Raw genomic sequence first — 13,613 nt, forward strand, 5'->3', positions numbered from 1 at the left:
AGAGAACAAAATGGTAGTAGGAATTACTGTTGCACAAAGGGAAGAAGTTGAGATGTTATTGATGTCCATGGTGTGTTATCTACCACAGGTACAATGCAATTGTGACAAAGAGTGATATGTGTTTGGAGCTAAGTGAAGAAGGTCAAAGGGGGAGAACATAAGCAGTTGAGAGTTGGTTGTTCTGCCCTTATGCATTATTGTTAAAGGTGGAGAATTTGAGCAAGGTTGATAGAGGTTGACATCAATGCCAAAGGGGGAGATTGTTGGTATTAGATCTTTAATGACGTAAATATTTGAGAAGATATGTTGGGTGAACTGACTTTACCAGAAGATGAAAAGACCAAGAATACAACATTGAAAAAAAATCAATAAGAGGAAACAAGGACCACAACCCAGAACAATAAAAACAAATTAACAATAAAAAGAGAGACCACCTAAATAAAAGGAAGGAAAACAAAAATAAAGAACACCAAAGACCCAACAATTATTAAAACCACCATTATTAATATTTCTTTTGTACATATTAAAAAATATGTACAAATTAAAAAACACAGATATGATTATTTTGTACATGTTCAAAAATATAATTATTTTATTATTAGTAAAATATAGATCTTACATTATTCATCACACATGAAATAGAATAATTTTCTAATGTTTAATATCCTATGTTCCTTGGTAAAGACCTAGCTCCACTAGAGAAAAAATCCCTAGTTGACGCATAACTCGAACAAAACAAGAAAAACTAAAATTGAAAGAAAACAAGTTTCTCCGTTTTTAACATCCCGAGATGGCATCTGGATAAAGAGGGGGACTGTATGTGTGGAAAGATAGAAAAAGAGATAAACAATATGACTAAAAATAATGGAGAAGATAGCCTTAGCCAGAGGCAATCAACTAGAAGAAAATTGCCATTTGACTAGCCTTCAAGTGTAGAGTTGGGTTGTGCAACCATAGAAGACCAATTAGATGTCTAAAACAATTAGCCGAGTACAAGAAGAATGGTGCATAAGGGTATTTGCAAGTGAATGGTTTTTGTATACACCTAAAAATGGTCTGAAGATAATTAACCAAGCAATTATTTAATTAGTCCCCCTTTCTAATTTAATTGAATTCATTAGGCAATTTGATTAAATTATCCCTTTCATCTACTTATTAATAAATCTAAGGATTTATTTAATAAGTTCATTTCAATAGTCCCCTTTGATTAATTAATTCAAATTAATTAATCTTCCCCCCACTTCAATCAATTCTTCTAATCCTCTAATTAATTAAAACAAATCAATTTATGAGTTGTTGAGAATTAATTAGTCTTTTCCTATTATTTGAATTTTTAAATTCAAATTACCCACATGCCTCCTAACTTATAACCACCTAACCTAACCATCCCTCTAACCTAACCCATTCCACCTAACCTAGGGTTTAACCAACCCTATCCTATCTTGAAAAATCTAACATCCTTATCCTAACCTCCTATGGTGTGTATATTTTCTTCTTGAAACACATGGAACTTTGGCCACATGTCTCCTCTCTTGGACACTTGCCCTTTTATGAGCAAGGCTCCTTGACACTTGTCACTAGAGAGATGACAAGTGTCCTTTCCTCCAACCTCTTCTCCAACCTCCTCCAATTTCACCCTTGACATCTTTAGACTTAATCTTGACCGTTGATTCCTGCCACCTCACCCTTGGCCTTGGAAATCCTATAAATATCCCCTATTTTAGAGCAATAGGGATCCCATCTCATTATCAATTTAGGCATTGTTACTCTAGGTATATCATTTGAAAATTATTGTTATAGGCAATTGCATCTTAGATTTAGCTTAATTTTATCATTTTCTAGCATAATTGTTGAATCATGTAGCTTAATCAATCTCTTTTCTAGCTTAATTGCATCATCATCATAGCTTAATCATGCATATCATTAGCTTAATTAGTCTCTTGGATCAATCTAGAATAATCAATCTCAACTTTGCATATCATTATCATTTCAAATCCTTCGTCTAGATGTAGTCAAGTCAGTGGGCTTGCTTATCCAAATCTGAGAGAAAATCCATACTCGCATCTATTAGGAGGCGATAGGTCGCTTTGTCATGGTTCATCTTTGTTTTCTTATTATTCTCTAACCATGCTTATAATGATCTATTGAGTGTTTTTGTTGCAGCTGTAGGTATCACACTTCAGAGGCACGACATTTTGGGGCCCATTGTGGGGTCGAAAAGCTCATTTTTGGCCTCTTACCATCATCAAATTTCCAGTTTAGCAGGTTTCTGACCGGGTCTGATTCATAATTTCATACTAGTTCCCTTTTTGCCTCGTACGAGTTCCTTTGTGTCCTCATACGAGCTGAGAGAATTGTCGTATGATCAGGTGAGAATTGTCGTACAAAATTTTGTTTCTGTGTTTTTAAAACATATTGCATTTTAGGGTTTTCATGCTTCAATTTGATTATTACTAATGCTAACCTTGGTCTGTTTGTGAAATTTTCAGCAACCTAACTGGTTTTTACAGGACGATTGTCAAATATTACACTTGTCAAAGCTTCATTTCATCCAAACATCATGACTACTAACGTATCTATTTTGCAGGTTGCCTAGGAGGACTCAACCAAACTTTATGTCTTCTTTAAACTTTCTAGGCACACTTGTTTTTGCTAATGGAAATGAATAAACATGTCTTATGTATTTTGATGATAGGTGAGTATTCTGTCACCTTTCTTAGGTGATCAGAAAGCCAGACTCATCCTTTTCTTTCATTAGTGCATATCTTTAGCTGGCCTACCCTCTTGAGGAGCCTATAAGGCCAAAGCCATTAAGGTTGGTGAGAGGGGAACGACCCAAGGGGGAAAAGCTAACACCAAGTACTCCAACCCACTATAAGATAAACATGATTTGATAAAAATCAAGTCAACGGTATTTCTCGGGAATATCTCTTCTTCGTACCTTTGGGTATATCAAACCTTGGTTTTCAAGGCTAGGAGACCTCTTAATTGATTTTATCGACACGTCGAATGGATCCCTTACTAATTCCAATTAAATTAGAAGCTACCCGATTCACCTTGAAAAGGGGGATAATATTTGTGCAAGAGAGATAGTAACTCTCCCAAGGCACTTGCCATATTGTGACCCCATTAGCATTTGGAGTCGGATAATACGACGTTGAGAATCCATTGCATGAGACATAGCGGTCGTATTCTGATTAGCTATTGGGTGTGTACCTAAGTTTGCAAGCAAAGGTTTTCTTTCTCAACCAATTTATTTAGGTTGAGTTTTTTGCTTGAGGTCACTTAACATATCACGTTTTTTTTATGTCTTCATCCCTAAAAAGAAAATCAGACATCTAAAAAACTGGAAAACAGAAGAAAAACATCAAACTTCATTGATCAAAAATCTGTCCAAACAAATTTTTTGTCTCTGTTCTTTCCTCTATCATACAAGCTTGTTAGTTTGTTGTACGAGGCATCTAGTTTATCATATGAGTCATCTAGTTTATTGGCTAGTCCAGTGAGAATTGTCGTACGAGCTAGTTTAGCAGAAAAAATTGGGTTATCTATTATCATCTGGTTCAGTGAGAATTATCGTACAAGTCATCTTAGCAAGGAATTTTGTGTCATCATTTGTCATCTGGTTCTATGAGAAAGCTTGTATGAGTTTATGTCTTCTATCGTGTGATATTTTTGGTTTTCCGTATGAGCCTATCTAAATTTTCATTCGAGGTTGTATAAGGTGTCGTACGAATTTACGTCTTTGTCTGTTCAGAACTATCTTCTTGCATGTCTTTTTCAGATCTGTTATATTTCCTTGGTCAGTTTACAGTGAGCATAAACACCTGTTATATGTCATTTTTTGCTTGTATTGTCTCATTTGTTCGCCTAGTCAAGTTATCATCTCTCAAATCAAACTCTAGAAATAGACACCTCAAGATTTTCAAGTATTCACATTCAGCAAGTTAAAGATCTAACATCTCAAAGTGCATCATCACCCTCTTTGATAAACTGATCACTCAAAAATATAGTTTCTCATCAAGATATATCATCCTCTATCACAGAACTACAACATTTGGTCAAGATAACCTTGTCTCACATCGTAGGATATATCATTCCTATTGGACTTGGTTTTTATCAAATCATCATCATTGCACTCCAAAACTGAAGATTAAAAAACTTGCAAACTTTTAAACACATTGACAGTTGATCACTTATCAAAACAAATTTTGGACTATCGAATCCTAGCACAATATCTAACACAGGTGTATGCCCGTTCTAACCAGGGCTCAGAGACGAAAGATTGCAAAGAGGAAATAGAAACATTTGAAATAACTGAAGATTATAGAACCATGGAACACAAAGATGAAATACAAGTTGAAGAAGAAATAACATAACAACATGTCATAGACATCAAAAAAGATCCTCAATTCGATAAATTTATGCAGAAATTAATGGAGGGAGAAAAAGAAAAATATTTCCTAATGTTAGAAAAATCTGGTGCTACACTCCCCCAAGATTTTGATGTGAAAAAATTGACACAAAAGAGAAGTGACCCTCCCCGTAATAACAAACAATATGAGGATATTTTTGGTCTCAAAATGAATGACACATCAATTTCTAGTAACACCGGAACCAATGAGGAAACTTACATTCCCAAAAGAGATGACGTGGAAATTCTAAATAATGTTCACTCCAATGAAGATACAAGAAGGGGTAGAGATGATATAAGAAGAGATCAAGATCGTCCTAGAATGTAAAATCATGATTATGCAAGAAAAAATCATATTGATAATCCTATCACAACTCTCACACAACAAATACAAACACAATTTCAAGATATGTAGAGAGGAAATGTTAGAAGATACTCACTTCAAGAAATTTGTCCTTATCCATTTGACAGAAATCTAAACATGATACCATTTCCTATAGGTTGTGAAACTCCTAGTTACGAAAAATATGATGGAAGCACTGACCCTCAAGATCATATACAAGAATTTTGCACAATGAGTATGGAGTTTGCACATGAGGATACATACTTGATGAGATTATTTCCGAAAAGCTTAACTAGACTAGCTATGGAATGGTTCTCCAAACTTTCACCTGGAATCCGATCATTCTCAGAATTGGTGGATAAGTTTGTTTCATAATACTCTTAAAACATACAACATGAAGTAACAATGCTAGACCTATGTAATGCCAAAAAAAGTGTGGAGAACCTTTCATGACATTTTTACAACGATGGAGACGGTTAGCTTCACGATATCCTCATACAATGCTAGAGTATGAAAAAATAGACATATTCATCGATAGCCTAAATGATCAAATGAGTTATTACCTAAAAATGCAAGTAAATCAAAGTTTCAGAAAGATGATTGATACTGGAATCAGAATGGAGGAAGCCATGATAAAGAAAGGTGAGTTGAAAATATACAAAGAAGGAGTCCATCCTCCTAACAATGCTAATAACAACAATCACAATGATAAGCCAAAGTTTTGGAATAGAAATCGTAATGTTGTCAGCGATGGAATAATAGATAACAACAACGTGAAACCAAAGCAACCGGTTTTTAATTTATCCCATCACTCAACAACAGCTCAGCAAAACAATCATCACCAAAAAGAAACTATCAAAAATTTCTTTCAAAGGAAATTTACAAATATTGGTGAACCCCTTGGGTCAGAAATAAGACACTTCTCGCAAAAAAATTGATTACTTTACGAGAACAAAGGAACTAGGAACATCAAGTAAAACCTCCTTTGTGGAATGATAATCATTATTGCAATTTCCATCGATACAAGGGACATCAAACATATAATTGTCAGAAGTTGAAATGTGTCATCCAAGATTTGATTGATAATGGATTAATAATTATGGATGGACATACAACAAATGAATCTCATACAACTTTTAAAACTCTACTTCCAAACTATGAGAAGGGTGAATCATCAATAACAAATAATGGTAAGGGTAAAGTGAAGGTAAACTATGCTCATACATATGATAATGTGGTAAATGTGATTGTAGTTAAAGAAAAGCAAAATCAAGAAGCTTCTCATGCTATCACAAGAAGAAAATATAAAGTTGTTTTGCCAGGTCCTACAACAAACATGTCATCCACTACAAAACAATATAATCTAGTGGAACAATTGCAGAAAATGTCCGCACAAATATCCATCTTAGAACTTTTAAAGCTTTCACCTGCACACAGAGAAATTCTTGAATGATCATTGGTAGATACAATAGTGTGTAAAGATCTAGATATAGATCAATTCCAAACCATGGTAGGACACCTCACAACCCCTCACAGATTATCATTTGCCGAAGAAGATGACATGTCTTTGCAACATCCCCATTATGCTCCCTTACATATCAAAGTCATCATTCATAAGACACGAGTTAAACGTGCCCTAATAGATGGAGGAGCTAGCTTAAACATTTGTTCTTTGAGTCAAGTTCATGCTCAAGGTTATTCACAAGATCAGTTGATCCCCAGAAAAAGATCACCATTAAATTCTATGATGAAGAAGAGAATTCCTCTACAGGAATTATGATGTTACCCATAAGAGTGGGACCTTTATAGAAAAATAGAGCATGCCAAGTTCTAGACTTGGACTTATTGTACAACATACTCTTGGGAAAACCTTGGATATATGACATACAAGTTGATCCATCAACATATCATCAATGCCTAAAGTTTCCCTACAATGGGCAGGAAATCACGATCTCAGCAGATTCAAATCCATTTCAATATTGTAGTAATCTCAAACCAGCTCAAGAAGTCATTGTCCTCATAATAGGGAGGCACCATCTTCAAACACAAAATCTAAAGAAAAATCATTTGCCTCAATTTTGTCAAGTATGGAAAAAAAATGCAGCTAAGAGATAGAGGGAATGGAGAATATTCAATCTCACAATTACCACTTTCTCCTAAATCCTTTGGAAAACCATCAAACTCTAAAAAACAACCAATTGTGAAACATATTATGACATTTGATGGAGCATTTGTTAGTGTTGGGACCTTATAAGAGGAAACAGAAGACAAAGATGTACTACAATGGCTATACAAGGATGAAGAAGTTCAACAAAAGATCAACAATATCCACATACCTACAAAAAAGTATGGAAAAGGATTTAACATTCTCAAAAAAATGGGATACACTGGAACAGGTCCTATAGGGAAAAGAAAAGAAGGTATATCAAAACCTATCTAGCCTTACACTCAATAGGCTACAGACAAAACAGGCTTAGGGTATGGACAAGTTACTTTACTAGAAGACACATCTTTTAACCAACAATAAGAAGAATATGAAAACAGACAAGAACGACAAGCAATTAAAAGAGAAAAAACATCAGCTAAGCCACAAGCACAAGCAAACATGAAATGGGAAAAGAATCAAGCTTCAAATCAACAAGAAAAATAAACTAAAAGTACCTCCCAAACAACCTTAAATATCAATCAAAATAAGCACGAACCTGGTACTAATAAAGGAGAGCTCATAGCAAGGTTGACAAAACTCAATCTCAGTCCTGAAGAGGTTGAATATGAAAGAAGAAAATATATAACAAGAAAAGCTAAAGAAAAAAATCAAATACTATATGAACAAATCTGTAGATTGCAAGTTGCAAGTGATACATATTCTAATGAATGGGAATGGGATTCCTATCACTCTGAAGAATCAGCTGAAGAAAATTGCTTTGAAGAAGATGTAGGAGTCGATGTAGTTCACACGTATGTAGGGAAAATGTTAGGAACTAGTTCACTTGAATCAGAATCACATTCGGTTGACTTGGACTTAATCAAGGACAATCAGGAGCTTTTGGTGCGAGGTCATTTTGACGAGAGTACCATTATAGACATCGACATGCACATCAAAAACTTTGATACATCCATCATGACCCTTGATACTCTTGAAACATCTCAACATGAGGACCCCCTACCTCTAATCCACCATGAACTTATTGATTGGGAAAATGAAGGACATACTGTCATTGATACCTTTCCAAATGACCATGCCATATCTGTATATCTTAATGCAATTGAACCCGCAACAAATTTCACTAGGAATTTCAGCAACGCATCTTCCAGTCAAGTGGGTGCCAAATCTCCTAGTAGCAAAAAGGAAAATAAAGAAAACAATATCACGTCTAATGCTGAAAACTATTTCTTGGCAACATTAGATCAAGAAAAAGTAAAAAGAAAGGACGCATCTAACAGTAAAAACCTCCTCGAGGCATCGGAAGATGGGAGATTTGACACCTTAGCTACACACTATCAAGAAAGGTCATCCATTTTGATCGAACCAATAGAGGCAGTTAACATTGGGACAATAGAGCAACCTAAGATCCTACATCCAACAACTTCTCTATTAGAAGAAGAAATGCAACAGTATATGGAATTCTTCAAACAAAGGAAAATCAATTTTGCCTGGTCATATGCAAACATGTCAAGGTTAGATCCAGAGCTTATTATGCATCACTTAAATATCAATCCAGGAGCCAAACCAGTTAAACATAAATTAATGAAAATGCATCCGCATATTGCTCTTCTAGCCAAAGCAGAACTAAAGAAATTATTGGATGTTGGATTCATCAAACCTGTAGCATATCCTCAATGGGTTTCCAACATCGTTCCTATTTCCAAACCTGATAAAAGTATTAGAATATGTATAGACTTCAGAGATCTTAATAATGCATGTCCAAAGGATGACTTTCCTTTGCCTAACATTGACATCATTGTAGATTTAATGGCTAGACACTCTGTGTTCTCTCTAATGGATATTTTCTCCAGATACAATCAGATTAAAATAGCACCTAAAGGTCAAGAAAAGACAACTTTCACATGCCAGTGGGGTACCTTCTGCCAGAATGTCATGCCTTTTGGATTAAAGAACGTGGGTTCCACATATTAGAGAGCTATGACAATGATATTTCATGACATGATGCATACATTCATGGAAGATTATGTGGATGACGACTTGGCCAAATCATACAATAGAGAAGACCATATAGAAATACTAGAAAAGATCTTTCACAGGTTAGAATAGTATAAGATACAACTCAATCCTAAGAAATGTACCTTTGGTGTTACTTCTGGCAAGCTATTGTGATACATTATTTTAGCTAGAGGCATTGAAGTAGATCTAGCTAAGGTCAAAGCAATCATGGAAATGGCATCTCCCAAGAATATAAGTTAACTCAGATCACTCCAAGGAAGACTCCAGTCAAAAAGAAGATTTGTTGCTCAATTGACAGATAAATGTCAACCATTTACTCATCTATTACACAAAAATGTTCATTTCAAGTGGGACCATCAATGTGAGGACGCATTCAACAAGATCAAGGCCTATCTCATGCAACCACTTGTCCTAATGTCGCCAATTCTAGGAAAGTAGTTGTTACTCTACGTATCAACCACTAAAGTATCATTAGGGGTTATCCTCACACAACATGATAATGAAGAAAAAGAACGAGCCATCTACTACATCAGCAAAATATTAGTGGGATACGAGCTCAACTATTCACCAACAAAAAAGGCATGCATGGTAGTAGTTTTTTCTTCTATCTCACTCCATCAAGTTGATAGCTAAAATTGATCCATTGAAGTATTTACTCAACAAGGCAACATTAACAAGACGACTAGAAAAATGGATCATGATCCTGAGTGAGTTTGATATTGAGTATGTAGACAAAAAATCTATAAAAGGATAAGTCATTGCAGACAAACTAGCCGACACACAACTTCAGGATAATCGTCCTTTGCAGATTGAATTTCCCGATGCCGATATCCTAACAGTCACCACAAAAACATGGCAATTATACTTTGATGGTTCATATACACAACATGCATTAGGAGTAGGTATTCTATTCATCACACCACAAGGTCATACAATTCCAAAAGCATACAAATTAAGCTTTCCATGCACCAACAATATAGCAAAATATGAAGCTATGGTTACAGGCTTCAAAATGGCTATAGAATGGAACATTACACAACTTCAAGTCTTTGCTGACTCTCAACTCATTATCAATCAAATCAATGACGATTATCAAATAAAGGATGAAAAAGTTAATGCCTTATAAAAACATAGTTGATGATATCAAGAAATACTTTGTAGAAATAAATTTTTAGCAGATTCCAAGGAATGACAACAAAGCAGCAGATGCCATGGCTACACTTGCTTCTCCACTTTAGACACAGAAAAATCAACAGCGTTATGAATTCCTGGTGGAAGAGTTGTTTTACCCTGCTCATAATTGTCCTAATTCCCAAACTATCTGTCACCTTGTTGTGCATGATTCCTCCCACTATGACCAAACTTATACATACCTGAAAGATAACACCCTACCTCCCGATTTATCAAAGAACCAAAAGAGAAAATTTAGTCGCCAATCCTCCCATTATACTCTCGTCGCGGATACCCTGTTTAAACGAGGTCTAGACGGTACTCTTTTAAGATGTCTCGAATAAGAAGAATCTGAGAATGCCTTACATGAAGTCCATAATGACATTTGTGGCACTCATTCAAGTGGTCTCTTACCCTTTCGAAAAAACTCATACGCTTGGGCTATTATTGGCCAACTATGGATGAGATTTTTTTCAGATAGCTAGAACATGCAAACAATTTCAGATCCATGGGAATTTGATTCATGCACCAACACAAGAACTTCATGCTTTGGAAACATCTTGGTTTTTTTGTCAATGGGGTCTTGATCTAGTAGGAAAGATAAATCCTTCTTCATCTAATGGTCACAAATTTATCCTGGTAGCTACATAATATTTCATAAAATGGATTGAGGTAGTACCTCTCACAAATATCACAAGAAAACAAATTGCTGCATTTATCTTGAACTAGATCAACTGTCGCTATGGCATGACCATTATCACTAATAATGGGAAACCGTTCAAGAATCAGGATGTACAAGAGATATATGTGAGAAATTCAAAATCCAACACAGATTTTCCACACCCTACTATCCACAATGGAATGGGCAAGCAAAAGCATCAAACAAAACTATTTTGAAAATCCTCAAAAAAATAGTGAATGATGCTGGAAGAGATTGGCATATTCAATTGAACCCTAGTCTATGGGCCTACTGTACCAGTATCCACATACCAACAGGTGCCACACCTTTCTCTCTTGTCTATGGATCAGAAGCAATACTGTCAATAGAAGTAGAGATACCTTCTCTACGAGCATCATTAAAAGGTCTTATCCCAGATGAATAATAGAGAGTATCTAGATGACAGGAGTTAGATTTGATCCATGAATGAAGACAAAATGCCTTTGATCATTTAAAAGTATATCAACAAAGAACGTGTTGGAGTTATAATCACAAGGTCAAACCACGAGTCTTTCAAGTTGGGGAACTAGTACTCAAGGAAAATCTAGGAAACCAGGCAGATCGAGAAAAGAAAGGGAAAGTTCAAGTCAAAATGGTTAGGTCCATTTGTGATCACAGCAGTATTTGGGTCAGGAGCATATCAGCTATCAACACAAGATGGAGATCAGCTCGACGAACTCGTCAATAGCATGCATCTGAACAAGTTTTATGTCTCAAAAAGAAGAAAAATCCAAAAATAGTGAAAAAGAAAAATCCAAAATTAGTGAAAAAATAGAAAAATCCAAAAACAGTGAAAAAGCAGAAAAAACCCAAAAACAGTGAAAAAGCAGAAAAATCCAAAAACAGTAAAAAAGTAGGAAAATCCAAAAATAGTGAAAAAGCAAAAAAAAAATCCAAAAAAAGTGAAAAAGAAGAAAATCCAAAAAATCAAATATGAGAAAAAGTGCAATAAAAATAGATGGTGAAAACCTGGCCAAACAGGCACTATCTGTCAGCTAGCTCTTTCATCTATTAGTTCATGCATCCTTCCACTTGCATTCTTTTACATCAGCATTGTTCATATCCATAATAAAGCCTTTGTACATACGCAGGCATCCCAGATGACTTCTCACCATGGTTCGGATCGTTGGGTATATCATACTGAATTTGTTTCTAGGCTTGGGGCAAAATCCTAAACCTAGTTGGGGGCAAAATTTTTGATCATTATGAGCTTAATCAAATAGGAAGAACAACTGTTAGGCAACACTTATCAAGTGAAAACTAAGACACATCCAACATTGAACATGAGATTAAATTGTCAACCATCAAACTATCACAAAGACAGTCTAAGCACATCACACACTTTTCAATGGATGATATCTTTTGGATAATTATTTTAACATGATTGTCCAAATTTTCAATCTTGATTTTCGCTATCATGATTTCTGAGTGACTCCAAGATGTCTCTGACTAGAGGAACAAGAAAGGAACATGATATTTTTCTTGTCTGTTGTCTGAAAAATTAATCATTAATATGTGCAAATTTGTCTCGGTACATGATCATTGGAGTATCATTGAAGACATTTCTGATTTGCATATTGAAATGGTTAATACTGCTCGTTTTATGCAAGCAACACTCAGGTCATCTTGGTTCAATTACACCTCAATGCTTTTGCTAACTTGCCATATCAAAATCCAAGAAAGTTGTGCTCAGGTCACCATGGTTTAATTATATCATTGATGTTTGCACTCACTTCCCACATTTAAAAAAGCTCAATGATGACAAAACATAGTAACCCAGTGACTAGTCCAATCGTCGCTTTGCATTTAGCTTGCATTTCATTCTTGCATGGGATCCAGCTCATTTTATCCAAGGTTAAATCTATCAGAAGAATCATCAAGCTACCATCATAAGTGTATACGCAATCAAATGGATAACTCATCTCTCTCCAAAAATTGTCGACCCAACAAAAATCCTATGCTACCCTCTCAACAGAACCAACATCAGCATATCTGAATATTCCAGCAACTTGATATCAACAAATTGTCAGTTCTTTATCCAATCAACCTTATCAATTCTATCAATCAGTCACATCTAAATATATCCTATCATGTCTTATACAAGATGTATCTTTCCTAGAACCAGACATTCTGATCATGTCTTCTATAGGATATATTGTTCCTGAAACTAGACGCTTTGATCATCTTTGTCTTATACAGGAACTGTCATTCCTGAAACAAGATTGAATCTCGATCTTATCAATCTAATCAATCAAGCTTTATCAATAATCAAAAACCACATTGTCGTGATTGTAGAACTCGTATTTTCAGCAACCACAGTTGCAAAAATCAAATCATTTCTAATCGGGATATTAATTTCGCAAAGATCCAAAAACTCCAAAGGTCAATTATCTTAATTGATCTCCTGAGGGGGCATCATTGTATCACAGTTTATCAATCAATAGTTGGGGTATCCTATCAAACCAATATCATCATCAAAATGAGATTATTATTTGAATCAACAAGTCATCACACCTTGCTTCAAAGAGGGGCAAAATGTATACACCTAAAAATGGTTTGAAGATAATTAATTAAATAAGCAATTATTTAATTAATCCCCCTTTCTCATTTAATTGAATTCATTAGGCAATTTGATTAAATTCTCCCTTTCATCTACTTATTAATAAATCTAAGGATTTATTTAATAAGTTCATTTCAATAGTCCCCTTTAATTAATTAATTCAAATTAATTAATCTTCCCCCCACTTCAATCGATTCTTCTAATCCTCTAATTAATTAAAACAAA

Source organism: Cryptomeria japonica, chromosome 3 (assembly GCF_030272615.1).
Source record: "Cryptomeria japonica chromosome 3, Sugi_1.0, whole genome shotgun sequence".
In the NCBI taxonomy this organism is placed as follows: Eukaryota; Viridiplantae; Streptophyta; class Pinopsida; order Cupressales; family Cupressaceae; genus Cryptomeria; species Cryptomeria japonica.